Source organism: Sphaerodactylus townsendi, linkage group LG11, assembly GCF_021028975.2.
Source record: "Sphaerodactylus townsendi isolate TG3544 linkage group LG11, MPM_Stown_v2.3, whole genome shotgun sequence".
Lineage (NCBI taxonomy): Eukaryota > Metazoa > Chordata > Lepidosauria > Squamata > Sphaerodactylidae > Sphaerodactylus > Sphaerodactylus townsendi.
The window spans coordinates 41970290-41991639 of NC_059435.1; the positions used below are offsets into that span (position 1 = coordinate 41970290).

At 42.7% G+C, this 21350-nt stretch overlaps 2 long non-coding RNA genes across 2 annotated transcripts in view; one reads left to right on the top strand and one right to left on the bottom strand.

Moving 5' to 3' along the window:
- LOC125440955 overlaps positions 1-21350 on the bottom strand; it is a 41375-nt gene that overhangs the window by 8972 nt on the left and 11053 nt on the right. Inside the window, exon 3 of the long non-coding RNA XR_007245770.1 lies at positions 7148-7212. This is a non-coding gene — a long non-coding RNA (uncharacterized LOC125440955). The remainder of the gene's footprint in view (positions 1-7147; positions 7213-21350) is intronic.
- Positions 14323-16781, top strand: LOC125440956. Its single transcript, XR_007245771.1, has 2 exons — positions 14323-14487; positions 14536-16781. It is a non-coding gene; the product is annotated as an uncharacterized LOC125440956 (long non-coding RNA).

Below are 21350 nucleotides of genomic sequence, written 5' to 3' on the forward strand. Positions count from 1 at the left end.
TTTTCTAAATCTTTCTGTTTACAACTGTGCTCAAACCAGGGCTCCTCTACATGGGGCCCTCGGGTACGATGGCACCCAGTGATATCTTTTCTAGCACCTGCCGAGGGTCTTTAGAAAGTGGGTGTGGCCAGATGCCCAACAGAGCTTCTAATAGGCCATTGGAGGTGTTAATCCTAAACTGTCAGATTAGTGTTTCTCAGCTAGGTTAATATGTATACTTATATTTAGGTGGGCAAATATTTTAGACAGTTTGTTTATTTTAAAAGCATGCTGTTAAACAGCTTCTGGCTGAATGTTGACGGATTACAAACAGTTCGACATAACCTCACTCCCTGATACTGTGGTTGCTTCCACCATTCTGTGAGATTTCTAGTTGTCCACTGGTACAAATAGGGTGTGTGTGTGTGTCCCCAAGCTTAATCATTATGAGTAGTTTATTCCCCTTAGCTTTATGGAGTTTTAATTTTTTTATTGGGATGTTTCAGGAAAGCACTAATTACCCTTTGATAGTTGACAGCAATATGTTATACAGTGGTGGTTTGGAGACACTGATTGCCCTGCTGTAGTGCTGCATGTACATGTACATGGCCGAGCTCAGCCAACATGGCAGACTTAATAATAATTTCTGTTAACTAGCTGGCATAATATTTACTCAAACTACAAAGTGGAGTCCTGGAGAGTACAGCCTACCTGCTACTGTTCTTAGGGTGAGCAGATAGGAGCTGACTTTCTGCTGTCAAGACTCAAAGCATTCAATGAGTAAGTGGAATATTTCCACATAACTGGAAACTGGCATTCTAGAATAGTGTTTGTCGATTATGCTAGTGAGTAGTGTTAAGCACTGCCGTCCATCTTTGACAGTCCTTGGAAGGGTTGCTTTTGTAGGAAAAACCAATCTGGGAAAACACTTGTATTTGCTTTGTTTTCTCTCTTCAGAGGCAGGTGGCAGTCTTGTATGGGGGAAGACTTTGTAATCCTCTAATATTTTTCCTTCCTTGGCTACAAGAAATGCAGAGAATGTGCCACTTTCTGTTGGCTCTGCAGCTTTCAACACCTGCTACAGATAGCTGACAATGTATTACTTCCTGACTGCCTATTTAAAAATGTCATGTGTTGAGGAAATGACGAATGTGGAGTGTAAGTACCATGTAATGGCTGGCCAGTGATCAAATTACTAGCACCCAGTTCTCAGTGTGACCTTACTGATTGCAACTTTTGCAAAGTATTTCTGTGTTAATGATAACAAACAATTTGGGTGTTCGTTTTCCAACTGGTACTTGTCAATCTCTGTGGTAAGGCTTTCATTAACACTGCAACTAAGCATCATTATCTAGAGTAACTCTACCTTTTCTTTACAGCTTTTGCTGTAAACTCAGAGGGCAATAATCATAAAGTTACTTTTTAGTGTAGAAATATAGACCATACTGGGAGGGAAGGTGCACAACTTACACTAATACATCCACACTAGCAGTTCAACAGCCAGAAGAGTTATGCAGGACTGGAAAACATGTGCAAGATATTCTAGGATATTCAGCTATCTAGCCTAATGTAAAGGGACTAGTTTTCCATGTGAAATGGAGAGCAGCACAATTTTGTAACAACTGTTAATTTTCTGAGGGAAATTGTGGCATTGTGTGGAATCTGTTACTTCATTTCACCCTTCAGTGAATAGATTGCAACGTGAAGGACAAGTGCTTCAAATGACTCAGATCCCCATCTAAGGGGGAGGGGGGGCTGTATCCAATCATGGGAGCGGTGGGGCATCTGCACTAGAAGATTCGCCCTCCCCGGGGCATTACCCTGGTGGAGGGTGAAACAGCAGCCATGTGACTGTTGCTGCCCTCCCCAGCAGTGGGACACAGCGCAAGATGCTACAGTCGCATCCCGCCACCAGCAAAATGGGGCCAGGCCAGGGGAGGAGCTGACATTAGTCAGCTCCCTCCCAGCCATCTGGCCTGTTATGTCAGCAGTTGTGAGGTGTGACTTATGGGTGACATAAGCTTGTTGAGTGCTGTGGGGGCTTCTCGGTGGCAGGGAAGCTGTCCTGCTTGTAAAGCCTTCCTGTGCCACTGGGAAGCATTGTGCTTTCAGCACCATGGCTGGCCGACTGAACTTGTGGATGGGGCTGGCAATCTTACATGAAGTGAAAAGTATGAAAATTAATTGCCACATGTTCTTGCCACCTTACTTTTCTGCATGGATGCAGTGTATAAGGAATCCATTAGTGATGAAGTAAATCTTGTGGCACTTTATGGACAAACTTATTTTACTACATACAAGAAAGATATTAAGTCTAGAATAACCTCTCTGTGACATAGAGTTGTATGCTGCAGTCAAAGTTCTTTTCATGACCTGAGTTTGATTTCAACAGATGTTGGTTTCAAGTACCCAGCTAAAGGTTGACTCAGTCTTCCATCCTTCCTAGGTTGGTTTGACTACCCAACTTGCTGGGGTAAAGTATAGATGACTGGTGAAGGCAATGGCAAACCACTCCAAAAGCAAAGTCTGCCTAGTAAATGTTGTGTTATGATGGCATCCTATGGATCAGTAATGACCCAGTGCGTGCACAGAAAACTATCTTTACTTCTTCTTTTTACTTATTAAACTAGAGAAGGAAAAAATAGCATATTGAGTGTGCCTTGTTGGTGATGTGAAACATTTATTCATTTTCTGTTTTCAAAACTGGTGAACAGAATGATACCTAGATAAGAAAAAATGTTTACAAGGTTAAAGTAGTTGTATTAAGCACAGAACACCAATATAAAACACTTCATCTGTTCCTCTGCTGTCAAGAGGTACAGCCAAAATTGCCTTGGCACCCTGTAGCCTTCTCGGGATGCATCGTATAGTATAGATGTATATTGGGAAATGATTAAAGTCTATTGGAGAATGATTTCTAACATTAAGATTATTCTGAAAGTTTTGTACAGTATAACACTTCACTCTTTTAACCTCATTTAAGTAATGTATATAGATGGGTGATGATTTACTCACGATAACTTGTGCTTGACCATATCAGACTGGGATATTGCTGAACCTGGAAAGGTATTAATTAAAGTGCAAGGCGCAGTATCTTGATTTGGGCATACAGTTTGTCAAGTGACTGGTGCAGTTGTCATATATGCAGCTGAATATATCATCTTCAAGGGCATCCTCACATAAAGCACATCTTAATAGACACTGGAAAGGTATTACAAGAGAGTAACTAGGCAGGATTTTGTCTCCAAAATGTCCTCCTCCCAAATGTACTCCCAAAAACTTAGGCCATTACTCCTGCTGCTTCCCAGGAGTGCCCTGAGGCACTGAACTTGCATAGATGGGTAAGTAGCACCCTGTTTATGAGAGGCATGGCATAACTCAGCCCTAAATACCACACTGTAATTACCCGTCTTACGTTCAGTTTTGACTTGTTTAATTTCTTCCCCTTACTTATGCTTCCAGGCATTGAGGTGTCTGTTTCTGGATGCTTGCTTTCTTAAGATACAGAACTGGATGTTGTTAGCATATTGATTATACTCAATTCCAAAACTCCAGCTGATTTCTTTCAGTGGTTTTGTATGGCTATTACTAACAACATTGGTGCTAACTCCATAATATGCTGAGTTAGCAATGGCAATAATTATATTTTTGGATATACTCAGAAAAGCTTTAAACCTTTGGAGTGACCATCTGGACATCCCCATCTACTTTTAAAGCTACTTTTAAGAAAATGGCATGTCACAATCTCAGCTAATGAGTTTGGATACAAGCTTAGTTAATTGCCAGGTTGGAACAATCCTTTGTTGATCCCCTTGTGTGAAAATGATTTGAAAAAGAGAAGGGTTAACTAACTTCAGTTAGTCATAAGATCTGATTGCGGGCTTTAAAAACAGCTTTCTTCCCCTGTAACTGGTATTCTCAGTCATGATGTAGTCCTGACCAGGTCTTGCTTATGAAGAACATGCTTCATTTTATTCATGGCATTTTAATTAAACCACCAACTGAGAAGTCTAATAGGATTACCATGGAGATACTCTCCCGGGTAACCTTAAGACAAAAATCATCCACCAGGATTATTAGGGCCATCTTAGTCATATAGCCTGGCTGGAACTCTGAAAAAAATCTAGGAAATAGAAGAGTGACACTGCACCACATGTAAAGGAGGGAAGGTTGGATTCTGTCCTGGATCTGGCCCAGTCCCAACCTCTCAACACATATAGGACCCTCCCCTATAGGAGCATTGACAGGGTTTCCTGTCACTATGTCTGGCAGTCATATCAAATAATTAGTTGGCCTTTAGTGCTAAAGAACCTAACCTCATGAAGTGGCAACCAGCTCATTCCACATTTTCTTAGGTAAAGTTGATTATCTGGATCCTCTCCAATCAGGATTCCAGTCTGAGAATGGGACAAAAAATCTTGATCATCCTGTTACACGATCTAGACCAGGGTACAAACAGGAGGAATGTGCCATTCTTTGTTTTTCTTAGTGGTCTCTGACACTGGCGACCATGATGGCCTTCTGGGTCACTATATTGGCCTAGGCCCGTGGTGGCGAACCTTTGGAACTCCAGATGTTATGGAATACAATTCCCATCAGGGGCTGATGAGAATTGTAGTCCATAACATCTGGAGTGCCAAAGGTTCGCCACCACGGGCCTAGGCTGTACAGACCTGTTCTGGTTTTACTCTCCCTTGGTGGGCAGGTGCCAGAAGCTGTTGTTCGGAGTTATAGTATGCCCTCTCCTGGTCATTTGCCTATGGGATAAGCCAAATTTCTATCTTATTTCCCATGTAGATTATATGCAGCACCTTTTTTTAATTCCAGGGGAATAGAAGTTCAAGCAAAATCCAATCTGCCCAATCATGTTGGTAACATCTACATTAGACAACTATAATTTGATTTATGTGGGTCTGCCCTTAAATACATTAGGGAAGCCTCGGCTGGTTTGGAACACAGCTGCCAGTGTACTTTCTGGAACTCTCTATAAGGAACAAATAACTTATTCTACTGCTGCTGCAATGGCTTCTGTGGTCACTTAGACCTTTAAAGCACTCCCATAGAGAAATCTGGCCAAGAAAATTGTGTGGTAGCAACTGGCTCATGCAAGTTGTGTGGTGATGCAAGTTGTCTAGAGGCTGCTGTTGGCTCCAGGAGAGTTATATGGCATTCAGTTGTAGCCACCACCAGAGAGTTGTACAAATTTTATTGGTGGTGTCATGATTTTATTTTTCCTACTGAACTTATTTTATTTTATTGTTTGTATAGTTTAAATAGTTTGCAAGCTTTCTCAAGAACTCGAGTTATTGTACGAGGGGCAAAAAAGAACTTTAAGTGAAAAGCAATGAAAGCTGACAGTAGTTGTGGCAAACTAGAATCTTTTGCAAGTCAGCTTTCTCATGCATCCAAAGAAGGTAAGTAGTAATCATAACCAAGTTCCATAGAGTCCCTGGAAAGAAGTCATACTGTTGGAATTTAGTTGCACAGCTGATTGGGTATGTGAGACCTATGGATTTTAAGGTTCACGTTCTATTGAAATCTAAGCCGTCATTCCCTTTACATAACACACAAAGTCTAAACTGTATATAATTACTAACGTTCATCTTTGCAGACCTGGAGTGTAGCGTTAGAAGGCAATGCCTCTGAGCAAATCAGCATTTTTGCTGCAGCAACAGCTGGAAAGTGGGAATGATGTTTTATTTCCTCATGTTGTCTTGGCACTAGTCCAGCAGCTGCTCAGGCACAGTTGTGATTGAAAAGAGTTGGCTCAATGTGTTCAGGAAGCATGGAGCAACCAGGCAGTGGGAAAGCAGCATCAGCATGATGGCAGGAGTGAATGCAGACTAGCCGTACCCATTGAGAATGACTGCAGACATTACCAAAAATATCACTAGCTGAATGTGGAAATAACTGCTTGCTCGGCTGACAGTGCTGCTTTTGATTCTGGGAATTTCTCCCATGTTGCTTTTGCTTGTATGAGACAGAGCAGTTTGTAGTGAAACACCGTTCATGGATAACGAGCAGTTCTAAACTTGGAAAATAATTGTTTTCTTCTGAAATATTTCAGTTGCTGTGCATTTGGCCAGTTGGAAAAGAAAAATCAGAATGAAGAGTTGTGCTATCCCTGCTTTACATGAGACACACAATACCTTGTGATCCATTAGGTACAGTTGACATGTAATCATTGGCCAAATACAAAATCAGTACATTGCACTCTGTTGAGATACTTTGGCTGTTAATCAATTCAAAGTATGTGTCTGGATGTTTACTTCTGTAAATCTTACATTTCCTAAAACAGAGCAGAGAGAATTGTACAAATAGGGCTATTCAACTGCACTATTTATTTATGCCAGAAGAAGAGCCACGCTAGTCGATTGTAATAAAAACAACATAGTGTGTCGCACTTGAAAATCTTGTACATTTATTATGGCTTTCATAGGCAAAAACCTAGCTGATGGTAGACCTGCTGGCCTACAAAAAGTCTAGCTGGTAATAAATGTGTTTATTATTAAGGTCCCAGCAAATTCCCATCTCATCATCTTTTTCATAGTTTGTCTCCTGTCAATATTGTTAGCATCTTCAAGTTTTGTAGTCCTGTAACTTTCTAACTAAACCAGTGGGTTTTGTCTGCTGAAGCAAAGCCATGAAGAACTTTGTTGAGGTACCTTAAAGCCAAACATGTTATAACATAAACTTCTTGTATACTCCTGAAGTACAGTAAGAGGACCCAATAGACTGTTTGATTGTTCTCCGTGGAGGTGAAGGGAATAGCCATGACTCTGTGGCAGAGCACTGGCTTTTCATTTCTGGTATTCGGTTCTGTAGTTCCAATTGAAGGGATCAGGCAATAGGTAATAAGGAAAGACTTTGCAGAACCATTGCTAGATAGCGATCCTGATAGAGTTTGACTCTGTATAAAACAGCTTTGGTGTTCAGACTTCCACCGTAGTCTTTCTATATTACCTGCTCTCCTTCAATGGGGCTTTGTCATCCACGCTGGTTAGGTCACACCTGCAAATCTTGCAGCTCTTCTGGACAGTAGGGGGCTTCCCTATCCAATTTTTATAATCTTGCTGTTCAGTCAGATCATTGTTGACTTAGCTCCACTGATCTAGTAGTTAGTTGGCTATGTTCAACAACAGCTGGTTATTAGGTTAGCTAGACTTACCTTTTTGAAGATGTCTGAAGAAAAAGGTGCAAAGGCCGCTGCTGCTTCGTCCTCTTCTATGGGACCTAAGAAAGGAAAGAAAGTTAAAGACAAGTCAGTTTGCTCTAACTACAGCAAAGGAAAAGTATTCCCTTTGTGCCTTGCTCATCCTTACCCCAGGAGCCCTACTGTGGTTCTGCAGTAGGGGCTGCTGGGTGTGTCCAATGACCTCCCAGGGCTGGCTCCTGCTCTTTTGCTTATTGTGGCCTCTGGATCAGCTGTGACTAAGAGAGAAAAGGCCAAAAGAAGGCCAAAAGTCTCATATCTACCCCATGGATCCCGGAGGAAAGTTGATCGAGCCCCTCTAGAAACCCCTCTCAGCAGCCTCAAGTTTTAGTAGGAAACTCCTCCCTGGCCTCAAGATCAGCTTCAGAGCCTCTCAAAATGGCACCACCGCCATCTTGCCCACCTGTTTTTCCTGCTGCTAGTCAGCCAAGCAAGTGGATGCCACCCTAGGCCCTGCTACAACTCCTCTAAGGCCAGCAAGCTTTGCAGGGAGTGTGGATGGCCAGCTTACCGTCCAAGTTACAACAAGCCACAACAATCCCAGCATGGAATGAAATCCCCCCCCCCCCCGATCTAAAAATACAACAGCTGGTGATCTGGAGGCAACAACTTCAAGTCCAGATCCAGAAACCAGTCTCCCGAGTTTGCTTCTAACAAGCTTGACAGACCCTGCAATCAAAAAGGATCAGCACAGTCATCTGTGCAATAGGCCAGCTGACCAGATTTGCAGGAAAATGGATAGAGATGGTAAAGGATGTATGGGTTTTGCAGGTAGTGCAGGAGAGATACAGCATAGAGTTCACGTACGCATTTCGAAGTTCTCCAAAGTCAGGGAAAAGCTACCATTCTCAGGGAAGCGGTTCAACACCTGATAAACATTGACACAGGATAACCAATTACAGAGGAACTCCCCTACTCATGGTCCACAAAAAGTCAGGGGAATGGAGAGCCATTCTGAAACTCAAACAATTATATCTGTGGGTAAGGAAGAAGAGTTTCAGGATGGAATCACTCAGAACAATATTACAGGTGATTCAAGAGCAAGACTTCCGTAGACTTCAAGGAGGTGTACTTATACATTCCCATGCATCCCTCCTCTCTGCTTCCTGCATGTTTGTATTGGCAAGTTACACCTTTAGTACAGGGCCCTCCCTTTTGGCCTCAGGTCAGCCCCTATGGTATTTACAAAGGTTCTAGTTAAATTGGCAACACCTCAGGGTGAGCACCTTTCAACTACCTCAGTTATCACCACAGATGTGAGCAAGAGGGATTGGGGAACTCTGTGTGAAATTAGTGGCATAGGGCACTTGGAACAAGCTAGAACAAGCTCAAAGCATGAACTAGTCAGTGCTTTGGGTCATAAGACCAGTGTTACTGTTTAAGAAAGAATCCAAAACAACATGTGTTGGAAAGGACCAACACCACAACAGCAATGGCCCATGTCAACCAACGGGAGGACGTGAGCTCTGGCCTTATACAACAAAGCAGTGATGTTGCTCACTTGGGCAGAAAAACATCTCAGCTTGTATGTGACACGCCTGAGCAAGGCAAACAGCACAGAGGCCAACAGGCTGAGCAGGAAGGACTTGGACAGCAGTGATCGTCCCTACACATGTCATGTTTCAAAGCATAGTGTGCAGACTTGGTATGCCAGCAATGGATCTCTTCACCACAAAGGCAAATTGCAAGTTAACAAGATACTTTCTCAGGTATCAGGAGGCCACCACAGAGGGCATGAATGTACTCTGACAGCTATGGGCAAAGATGTTTCTGTATGCCTTTCCTCCATTACCTTTACTAGGGAAATAGAAAAATTAGAGAGCAGAAGGTCATCCTGATTTTGGTGGCACCTCACTGGAGAAGATGGCCTTTATTTTTGGATCTGGATATCAGATCCAGATATCTGGATCTGGTTTTGGATTTGGATATCAGAAAAGCCATGGCAGATCCCTGCATCTAAATGCCTACTGATGCAGAGTCCAATAGCACATTTGGACCAAGCATGGCTTCAGCTCCACACCTCGGTGTGGAAGGGGCATATTTAGATAGTCTGGGATTACCACAGGGAATAGTGGACGTAATGTCTAATGCTAGGAGGGATTCCACTAGGACAGGGGTAGGGAACCTGCAGCTCTCCAGATGTTCAGGAACTACAATTCCCATCAGCCCCTACCAGCATGGCCAATTGGCCATGCTGACAGAGGCTGATGGGAATTGTAGTTCCTGAACATCTGGAGAGCCGCTAGTTCCCTACCCCTGCACTAGGACAATCAACAATTCCACTTGGACAGTTTTTCACAAGTGGATTACACAGAGGGGGGTTGACCCTTAGTATCAAGGACATACTCTGTTTTTTGTGCAATGGCTGGATGCTGGGTCTTAGACTGAATACATTCAAAAGGCAAGTTTGAGCCCTTATGGCAGTACTGGGTAACAGAGGTTTCAGAGATATCGCTGGGAATGATCTCATCAAGTTATTTCTAAAAGGGGCTACTCAGATAGCGGCACCTGTTGTGTATAGATTCCCGTTGTGGAGTCTGAGTAGGGTGTTGAAAGCCTTAATGAAGGGACCCTTTGAGCCTTTTGGGGAAGGCGGACATTACTCTATTAACATAAAAAATTGTCTTATAATGATCACTTTGGCTCAGAGGATATCGGAACTAGGGCCCTTTCCATTAGAAAGGAACTGAACACATTTACTGATGACTTGGTGGTGCTTAGGATAGATCCATCATTAATTTCCAAGATGATATCTGATTTTCATGAGAGCCAACCTGTAATCCTTCTGTCCTTCTAAGCCCAAATATCCAAAGGAAAAGGAGTGGTACACTTTGGATGTTAGGAAGGCATTAAGATCCTACATCTCAACGACACAGGACTTTAGACACTCAGATGCACTTTTTTCCACCTATGGATGGGGGAACAAAGGAACAAAAGCGTTTAAAACTTCCATAGCACAATGGGTGAAACTGTGCATAAAGATGGCTTATAGAATCCAGGCAGTGTCATGGTACATGCCACCAGATTGGATGCAACTATTCACATCTATTTGGTGAGTGACCACATGGTCATCATTTTCCCACTTGTGTGTGGCATTACAGTCTTGATCTGAAGCTGTCTGCAGAGTTTAGAAAGAGAGTCCCACAGCAGGTGCTAACCAGGATGCGTGAGGTGAGACTGTCCCTATATTAGAGGGATTTTGTCTCCCTCCCTACTGTGTCTAGTTTAGGCATATAACCATCTAGGATGACAAAGCGCCACTGAAGGAGAAAGACAAGTTGGACTTACCGTGAAGGTGTCTTCTCTTCAGAGGGAAAAGTCATCCAAGATTTCAACCCTAATAGATGGTTTGGGATGTGGATTTTATGTTGTGGAACACTGCTTTTGTATGCTTGGATAAGGAACCCCTTACAGTTCAGAAGAGCTGCAAAAGATTTGTATAGCCCTGCCTGAACAGTTGGAGGCATGACCTAACCAGCTTGGATGACTTTGCCCCACTGAAGAGAAGACACCTTGTCCAACTTGTCTTTTAAACAAATTATATATTCTTTCCATATTTAACACATTGCAATTTTACCCTAAAAAAAGGGTCTGAACAATAAAGAACAAACTGAACAGAAAAGATCTTATCAAGTGAGGCTATAAATTGAGTAGCATTGCACACTTAATTGGGCGTGGGGATTCATTTGCAATATCACATACATGACTGGATGTTCTACAGTGGGTTTATTGTTGTGTCTTCTGTTTAAACACGTGTGGGACTCTACAGGCACAAGCCAGTTGTGAAAAGTAGACATCTAAGCCTCTAGAAGATTCAGCATTTCACAGCACTCTACCTCAAGCCCAGAGTTTTCCTGCCCAAACTATCATGTGATGGAGTCAGGGAAAGTGCTCTTTCCTCAGTTCTATCTTTGCTTGCCATGAAGAGAAGACATTTTTTCCCACAACTTCTCTTCAGTAATATTGTTAAGAGTACCAGAAGATTGGCTTTATTCATAAAATGTCAACAATATGGAACTAAAACGGCCCAAAACAATGAACACAGTGAGTGTTTGATTTGCTTGGGAGAAGGCCACAGCACCAAAGCTTGCCAAGCATGTGACCTAATTGCACTTAAGACAGCCTGAGTGGATAGCTCATCTAAAAGATGCCCTGTGGAAAAATCTTTAGGGGCCTCTGATAAACCCCTGAGAAGCCATATAAAAGGGCTCGTATGCCATCCATGGTGTCTGTCCCAGCCATGCCATCAAGACTCCTTGAGAATCAGTTCCAGCAGCCCAGAGAGCTGCTTCAGAGCCACTCAAAAATACAAAGAAAAAGGCAACACATATTATGCTGCGTTTCCCATACGACACAAAATTGCCTTGGTACTGAAAATTGCCTTCTCACCACCAACCATCAGCTTCTTCTCAATGCTGAAAATTGCCCTAGGCTCAATATTAAAGCCTGGGCAAGGGAAAAGAACAACATTGCTCACCCCAGGACACCCTCTCCGTTGCTAGAAATGGCCCGTTCTCCTCAATTGTTGGAGGATGATTTTTTCCAAGTCCCACTATTTCCATCTACCACACCTGAAGATCAACAATGCAATAGAACACTTTCATCTCAGCTCCTCCAAGATTTTGCCCAGGCTATTCCCCAGTGGCATCCTACTCGAGGATCATGGGGACTCCATCCACCAGTGTATATTCCACAGTGGGGCCAGTGGTAGATACAACTGTCTGCAACAACAACATCAGCAACCCTACTTCACCCTACAACCTTCACCAACACAAAAGGCAGGCACAATAAGCAGAAGAATGCAATGTCCCAGGAAAAGGCAATGTCACAATAAGCAGAAGAACTCAATGTCCCAGGAACCAGCCCCTTGTGGGTAGGCTCTGGCATGACTAGGATGCAGCCTTCAATTTTTCAACAGGTTATCTAATGTTTTGCCCATTAATGGGCTGCAGTTATCCAGGACAACTGGATTCTGTCCATAATAAAAGTCTGCTATATTCTTGGGCTTAAGTATATGCCTGGCTGTCTCTTGCTTCCTTCTACCCCTCTGCCACCTCCTTTGTTATCCAAAGAGATTTCTGAGTTACTGGTAAGGATGCCATCAGACAAGTCTCCACATCAGACAGTGATAGAGGTTTTTACTCCAAATAAATAAGTGGGAAGGAGTTGGGAAGAGACCTGGACCTAAGAGAACTCAACAATACCCGAGGATATTGAAATTCAGGCTGCTGACCTTGTCCAACTTGCTGCCATTATTGGGGAAGGGATGTGGTTCTCCATTGTGAACCTGAAAGATGTGTATTTCCACATCTCTATTCACAAGACATGCAGGAAATGTCTGTTTGAATGTGGGGGTACTTGCTATGAAAATACAGTGTTGCCTTTTTGGCTTAGCACCAGCCCCAAAGGTTTTCACCAAATGTGTTTCAGTAGTAAGTGGTTCACTTCAGATTGCAGGGCTGCTCAATATACTATATCTTGATGACTGGCTTTTTGTGGGTAACTCACGTGACTTCCTTGCACATTTGTCATATTGTGGCTATAGAACCCTTGGAGTCTGGAGTTTATGACAGAAATCTCACATGGAACCATATCAACACATTGAAGTTATTAGCACCTGTTTAGACTCAGTAGCCAATAAGGCTTATCTACATTTACAAAGAGCATATACCATTCAGTTGCTTCTTTCCTGTTGTTTCACAAACAGGTTTTAGAGGGTACTCTATACACAGCAGCTGTTAGGGCTGATGACCTCAATGATGTCCCATGCCAGACTAACCCCAGACCTTTCCAGAATTGGTTCATCCAAAAGTTTAGCATTAACTGCAACCCACAATGGCGTAGGCTCTTGATCCCAAGGTCCATCATTAGGTCTATAGCTTGGTGGAGTTCAGACGAGAACCTTTTGATTCAAGCAACTATCCATGTTATTTACAGACACTGACTACTTCTAGCCAAAAACAATGAAATGGCAAAGTTTTACATCAACAAACAGGACAGGCTCACTTGTATCAGCTCTTCGTATAGCTGATCAAGACAATTATTATTTTATTATTTATTAAATTTCATATACCGCCCAATCCCCAAAGGACTCTGGGCAGTGTACAGTAAGCCACAGGCAAACAAAATATTAATATAAAATAGAATGTTAAAAAGTTAAAACAATAGCAGCATCCCACATATATTAGCAGAGTTTGATCCCATGCTTGGGAGGGGACTGGCAAATTGCCGAAGATAACACAACACGTCAGGAGGGGGCAGGCAATCCATGGCCAGCCTCCCCAAAAGCCTGGTGGAACAACTCAGTTGTAACAATGTAATAGCAGTTGTAATCAGAGAGGCAAAAGCTAACTGTGAATGGTCTCTCAACAACTAATATTTACATCCAATATTTCAGGACAGGAGGAACCTGTGAATAGATCCATTTGCTTCAGCTTACAAAACTAAATGTGTATTTTTCTATTCTCAAGCAGCATTGGTCAGGAATTCAGTGGGAGAGGGTTTTCAGTTTTGATGGTCAAAGGAGGGGTGCTATTGTATTCTTTTCTACCCTTCCTATATTGCACAAGATCATCACCAAGCTGAGAACAGACTTGTTACCCTGTATCCTCATAGCCCCACTGGCCGAAGACAGTGTGGTTCTCAACACTATAGCAACTATCCCAAGCAGTATACAGAACCTTCCCAGCAGAGCAGAACCCCTATTGCATCAAATGCGACATCACTTCACCTTACCATTTGGCTAATCAGACCATGGACTAATGGTTGGACAGGGTTGGTGTCAGCTTGTAAACTAACCACTTGGAAATCTTACATGACTGAGTGGTGGCATTTTGCAGAATGGGCAATCATGAAAAGGATTCAACCTGAAGTATGTCTACTGCTGTCAGTACATCCTTAAACCAGTCAATTGAAACAATTGTTGATGAACAATGGTTCCTTTATTGCAGGTAAGATTAGTCCAGTACAGTACAAAGACGTCTCTGGCTGCCCCAGCTAGAACGTATCTATTTTAAAGTAACTAGCAAGCCCAATTCCTCCGCCCACCATACAATCTCACAGCTGCACTACAGACCAAACTATCTGGCCTTCACTAGCTGAGCAGAGAAGAGATAAGCAGTCAGGAAACAGCAGAATAGTTTCACACAGCATATTCACACAGACCAACTTTCCCATTCCCCAGTACTCCAGCCACCTCGACAACTGCCTGACATTTTTTCCTATTAGCTGTCCTATTAAAAAGGTGGTCTTCAATAAAGGTATACTTAGCTGCGATTTCGGCATTCCATCTGGAAGTTGATTCATATACAATTTTCTAACCGCACTCAAAGAGGATCCTGAAGGGTCTCAACAACTAGTAGCCTTCTGTAAAAACCCTGGTATGACAATGGAGTTTTTCTCAACGTGTATAAACCATTTGGACCTTTAGTGAGGTATGAGTTATTTTACCATACAAGACTGCATTTCTAGTAGTGATCACATCAGCATGGAAGGTGGGAGAGCTACATGCCTATGCTGTAACACACACACCTTTACCAAATTTCCTCACGTCAAAGTCTTATGTCCAAGTATGGAGTTTCTTATTTCTGCTTATTTAAAGACATTGCTTTCCTACCAGCCTTCTTCCCAGTTCCACAGACTTCGGCCAAACAGACTTTACACACACTGAACATTCGAAGAGTGCTGCATTTTATATTTACAATGCACAATTCTAGGTGGATGGTCTGCGCTCTTAGGGTAGCTTATGACAAAGCTACAGTGGAATTCTCCCTTCCACTCAGCTCATTAGGTCAGAGCTAAATCCTTGTCTGCCATGTTCCTAGCCAAGACCGACCTACAAGACATCTGCAGGGAAGTGATGTGGTCATCTTCCACTTTTGTGAGCCACTATTCCATCTATGTGGATTCCAGGAATGCAGCGGCTGTAGGGAGAGCGATTTTACAGTCACTTTTCTGCTGAACTGCCCACACCCACCTCCTTGATATGTAACTAATTACTTGCTACTCTTCCATGTGGGGCTGCATAGAAGCCACAATGATGAAAGCAAATTTTCACTTACCTGTAACTATTCTTCACTGAGTGTTTTCAGTGCAGGAACACATCCCTCCCTCCTTCCCCTGCTGTGGGCTTATTGCTTATCTGATCGATGTGCTCTACCACAGTGGAGGAAGAACTAAGAAAAGAGCTCTTTCCCCACCTCTACCATGTAACTTTGGGTGGGAAAACTCTGACTCTAGGCTCAAGATGGAGGGGAGGGGGTGCACTCTGAGACACTGAATCTTCTAGAAGCTTAAGACGTCCATTCTCTGCGGCTGGCCTGAGTCTGTGCAATCCCTTAAGTACCTGCACAGAAGACATTCAATGAACAACAAATACAGGTAAGTGCAACCCTTGTTTTACCAAGTTTGAGAGTTTTCAGGTTTCTTGAAATATTTAGTTATTGGTGTCTTTGTATATAGCAGTCACAACATTTGGTTCAGCCATCCAGTTTAGAGGGCAGATGTGGGAATCTTCTAGTATGTATGTTGTATAAACACAATTTATTCTTTTCTTGAACTCCAGGTCTGTTTATCATATTTACTTTCTGGGGCACAATAATAGAGAGTGGCTTCCTTATGGTCACTGAATTTGATTAACATATTATTGTAAATGTGATCTGGGGCTTTCTGGAATGTACCCTTTTATGCATCAATCAGGGGAAAATAGAATGCTAAAGCTGATCATACAGATGCTGATTTTGTTCATGCAGAGGAAGCAGCAGCAGCAGCTGACCCACGTGGTGAAAAGGCTGGTGCGTCTTGCTTGTCATTAACTGAAATATGTACGGCCCTAATGCAATATCATTTTGTGCCTTCTTTTACTTCTAGGAAACCAGAACTGCATTTTGCCTGGAGTTTTCTGCTGCACCTTGAATTCCTTAAATGGTTCCTCCAGCAGAAATAGAATCAAGAAAGTTTCCTGTACTTCCTAGAAGCCATCTCTACAGCCAGTGTGCTATGCTAGTGCTGAGTAGCACCAAACTTATCTGGTTTCCAAAAGAGAGAACATGGGGCTGCAGCCCCCATCTCCATTACCCTCCTCGTTGTTTTTGAGAGGGGGGGGGGTTGTAGGTTCTCCTTCCCGTTGTGCCTCTTCTGTTCCTGCCCTTAGTTTCCCCTAATAGTGAACATTATTATTTAACCTCACCGTTCTCTCACCTTGACATCACCTACCACAGCCAATGTGGAACATGAAGAAAAATATCTGTTCTTTACTAGAAAACCTCTGTGCAGGAGAGAAATTGCTTTTGTTCTGGTAGGGACAGAGGTCCTGTAAAAGTGTCCCCGGCCAGTTTATGACATGGTGTAATACTGGTGAAAGTTTTGTTTTAGGTTCCAGCATCTGGGCTCTTTCAAGAAGCCTTGAGGCATGTGCACAGTCATTGATACTAAGCATACAGGCTCCCATGCCTTCCTATGTTTTTCCAGAAATGTTCTGAAAAGACAAGGAAGTAAAAGAGCTGAAGCAGATAGAGAAGGAAATGAATGTACCCTAATTTAAAGTGGGAATAACTGTATATCCTGAATTCAGGCCACCACTGTTACGAAATTCAGTGTTTAAGCCTCATTTTTTAAAATGTTGCTTTCCTTGGCTGGTAAGTTGCTTTTGGGACATGATATTACACACTTAGGTTCAGTTTAGATCTGGTTTTGAATGGTTCCTGTTATTCTCCCTTCCCCACCCCTCCAAAAAAAACCCCTCTGAAATCAGGCCTACTTGAAACTTCAATCAGAAGGTGGCAATATGAATTCTATGCAACACTTTAAAAAAACACTATCCCAGTTCTTTGCTGAGAAGGTACCATGTGGTAACTACGAAGGGAATCCCAATGGTAGATTTGGACAGTCTCCAAACAGACCAACTGTGGAGCAGTATTAGACAACACAATTCTACACCAAGAACCAATTATGGAACAGCTTCATCCACACAGACCTTAACAATATTTGGGAAAAGATTGCTTCCCCTATAGGAACCAAAGTTAAAATTATATTATTGGTTTTAATTTATCATTTCAAACTAGCATGTTCAAGGATGATACTGATTGCATTGAATCCCTAAATATTTGAAATTGTTTACCGGTTCTGTGTATATTTTTTGTTTATGTACCCCAGGCCTCTTGGCAAATCAAATTATTTTTACTTAACATCATTTGGTAATAAGTGTTCTTTATCAATGCAGCTAATGTCAACCTAGACCCATTTCTGGATATCTAAAGCCAGTGACTGGGTCCATGGACAGAAGTCAGATCTTTCTGTTAACCCACAAAAACCCCTATGTTTGCAGAAAAATCTAAAATCTTAAAAAAGGTTTTTAAAAAATCCAGAATGATAGAAGCAGCCCCATTAGCTTTAAGAAATTAATGCCCTCAGTGGCTGTTGCTAGGCAACCACAACAGTATTGCCAGTCTTGGGTCCTTTCCACACAAATCTTTTAAAACATTTTCAGGCAGGAAATAAAACATTCCCTCTATAAAGTTTCATTTTCTCTCTCTCTCTTGCATTCTGAAAACGTTTTATTTCCAGCTTGGAAACTATTTATCTGAAAACTTTTTTACAACTATTCTTTTGGGTGAAATGTTTTCAAAACATCATTCTTGCTGTGCGGGATATTTAAAACATTTCATTTTTCCTGCTGTGTTTTCCATGCTTCTGTGCTGTCCCTGAACATCTCCCTTGCTGCTATTTTATTGCATTCCTGAGCTCACTGTGTTCCGCTCGCCTCTTTATTTTTGCCAGTTCTGTGGGGTTTTTTTAAAGTTTTTGGTTCAATCGTTGAAGCATCAATTACACACACCAACAGCGAATCCATGCATCAAGTCTTCAAAGCATCAATTCTACAAATAATCAAAAGAGAGAGAGAAAACTCTCATGGCAGGCAGCCATTGAAAGTTTTGAGGGTGTGAGTGCGAACCAACAGGGTATGCGTGGAGAACATTTTGCAAATGTTCTGCACAGTAATTCCTCTACACATCCCCCAGTGAGGCACAGAACTTTGAAAACTGCTCAGAACTGAGCCACCTGGAAGAACTCCCTTTGGTGGGTGGCCCCTTTTCTGCACGGCACCTGTATGCTGGCTGCATGGCCATGCACCTGTTCATCTTACAGGGAATGCTGTTTCTGCAAACATTTTAGATGACTTGTGCAGAAAAGACTTGGTTTCTGTCAGTAAAAGGTGGGGGAGGGCCATTTCTTGCCCTTTGCAATAGGACCAATTGGGACAAGGATCAGCTGCAACCACCAGGAGACATTCTGCCCCACAATGTACCTAACTCCCCGAGGCTAGCTGCTGGCTACTGTTTAATAGTGCAACAGCAGGCAGCCAATAAAAGCCAGTCTGAAGTAGTGGTTAGAGTTGCAGACTAGGATCTGAGGGACCTCAGTTCGAATCCCAACTCTTCTGTGGAAGCTCACAGGGTGACCCTGGGCCAGTCACATGCACCAGCCCAAAATCCCTAACCGAATTATTGTGAGGATAAAATGGAGGAGAGAATGTTGGAACCACTTTGGCCCCCCACTCAGGAGAAAGGCTAGGTATACATGAAGTAAATATAGTTGAAAATGCGGGGGGGAATAAAAGGTAGGTTGAATGGAGGGGAAGAGAGGGAGAGAAGGGGGCAAAGTTGAGGATATGTGGGCTGCCAGGAGAATTAAAAATGGAAATTGCATGGGGAGCTATTCTGGGAAAGTGAGGCACACTTCATATCTTGCTGGTTTGCTACTCTTCAGCTCTGCCCAGCATCACCCAACTTGGCCAACCCTGATGGCCAGCACTGTACAACCAGACCAGAGTTTTCCAGGCGAGACACTGCCAGGGAAAGGAAGGAGAGGAAGTTCAAGATGGGGTAGGGGCAGATAAACGTAGTTTGGCTGGTGGGTAGGGAGGGGGAAAGGAAGCAGGGAAAGGGGAGATGCTATGAGGACTTTCAAGAAAGGGCAAGAGGAAATAATGGGGAAGACAAAAATGGGATCCCCGCTGCCAGTCCTTGCAGGTCCAAGCTTGTTACAATATAACACCAAATCTTTTAGAAAATTCCTTGTCTCCACCAATGATAATGTGTGGACAACATGACCGTGGTACCAGTACATAAAGTATATAATAATGAGCAGTAGTTGACAATTAATGAAAATGAACACCATTCTATGAACAATAAAATCAACAACAGAGAGGAAAGTAGGGGAAAAATATGTTCAGACAAATGTTACAGAATGGCTGTGCGAGCTTGGGAAGAGACAGAAGCAAGACCAGCTACAGTGAAACTGCCAATTTCACAAACTTTTATATGTTTGCACACACAAGCATAAAGCAGTGGTCAGTGGGAGAACTGAGTTTATCAGACAATGAGAACTCAGCAGCTTTTTCAGAAAGAGGCTGCATGGGGGAGGAATGGAGGGAAAACTGAAGTTGGGGTAGATGAGGGAAGGTTGGCTGAGAAGTGGGATGGAGAGAAGGAAGTAGAAAGGGGGCCTTCAGGAAAGGGAAAGAAGTAGTGGGGAAGGGAAATGACAACCCCCACCCAAGTCTTTGTGAAGACTCCCTTTGTCAGATGTCTACTACGGACCAGCTTGTATGGAACAGGAACATTTTTTTCCTCACACGCCAAAGGTAGGTAAAAGTTAAGTATTATCTGAATATGAATATTTGCCACAAACATTGGTGAGGGGATATATGTTGAAAATCATGCTATAAATTGGCACAGAGGAAGAATATGTCAGTTACAACACAAATGGTCCTCCAAAGTGGACTGGGCATTCCAAACATGAATATTTTCAAGAATGCCCTGTTATCTGGGAGCTTGCCTGGGAAGCCCAAAGATGCCTACTGGGGCAATGTGCCAATTTAATGGTATTCTCATGCCTGTACAATAGCTTGGTCCCTGCTGTGATGAAACGCAGCTCCTTTCACATTATATTTGGCAGGCTTGGGATTGTGAATCCCAGATCTGCCTATGCAGCAAAACATAATGTAAAAATATGTATTTGTGCTCATCTGGTTGGCTCACACACAGGGTCCTATACAAGCATCTACAGACTTCAAGGGAGCACTTGTTGCTGATCTAATGAGGCTAGGTTTAGACAACGGACAGATTCTGCTCCTCTTAAGCTTCTCTTCTGATTCCAAATTATTTTTCTCAGCAGCACGAAAGCAGATGTTTAAGAAATATTAATCCAACTAATTCCAAAGGAACACAGAACTAATTACCTAGGGTTGTATTCCACTGATTGGTTATGTTAGCAATGGATCTTCCCTTTTGCACAAGGAACATTCCCCAGACATGAGTGGCTGCATCGAGGCTAGGCTCCTTGCACCCAAATAAAGCCATCTTTGACAGTGGAGATCTACAGAATCTAACCCCTGGTTCTTGGGATGAGAGCACAGACCATATTTTCCCCCCTAGTTGATGCCAGTTCATACACCATGTAGCCATCTTTCCAGCTGACAATTAGATATTTTGCTGCAGTAAACTAAGCTAAATTGTATAGCTTAAAAATAAGTGCACTGATCACCATCCAGCATATTGAGATTTGAGTTTTCCATCCATTGTTCCTTTTCCCCAAGATCAGCTGTGTGGGATCATGTTTGTGTATAACATTAGCATAATATTTCTGCAGAAATAGGACTAACCATTCCATATTATCAAAACATAAAAAACACACAATGCATCAAGAGATACATTTGGTAAGTTACTGCTTGTGGCTGGTAGCATAAGGAAGCCCTGGGTGAGATACAGATGCCATTGAGTTTTTCCTCCTTCAAACAGTGCTCATCTTTTTCAGGAAGAGCATGAATACAAAAAGAAATGTTTCATGAGATCACTTCCTGCTACTCCTATTTTAAGTCACTTCAGCAAATCTTTCCCAGCCATTTGTACATCCACAGAATAACTGTCTCTTTTAACCCTCTATTTACACTGTAGTTCAATTTTGTGCCTGAGCCCCCCGTGCCAGTAGATGGATCTTTTGAGGCCTTTCTTTCCCTTTCGCTCCATCCCTCCCCCCTTAAACCCAGTCAAGCCTGCTGAGGATTGGGGGATGGGAGTGATACTAGAAGGTTTCTGTTTGGTGGAGAGGGACATTTGACAGCTGTGTGGGGGATGGGAGAGTTAAGAGTTGGAAACCA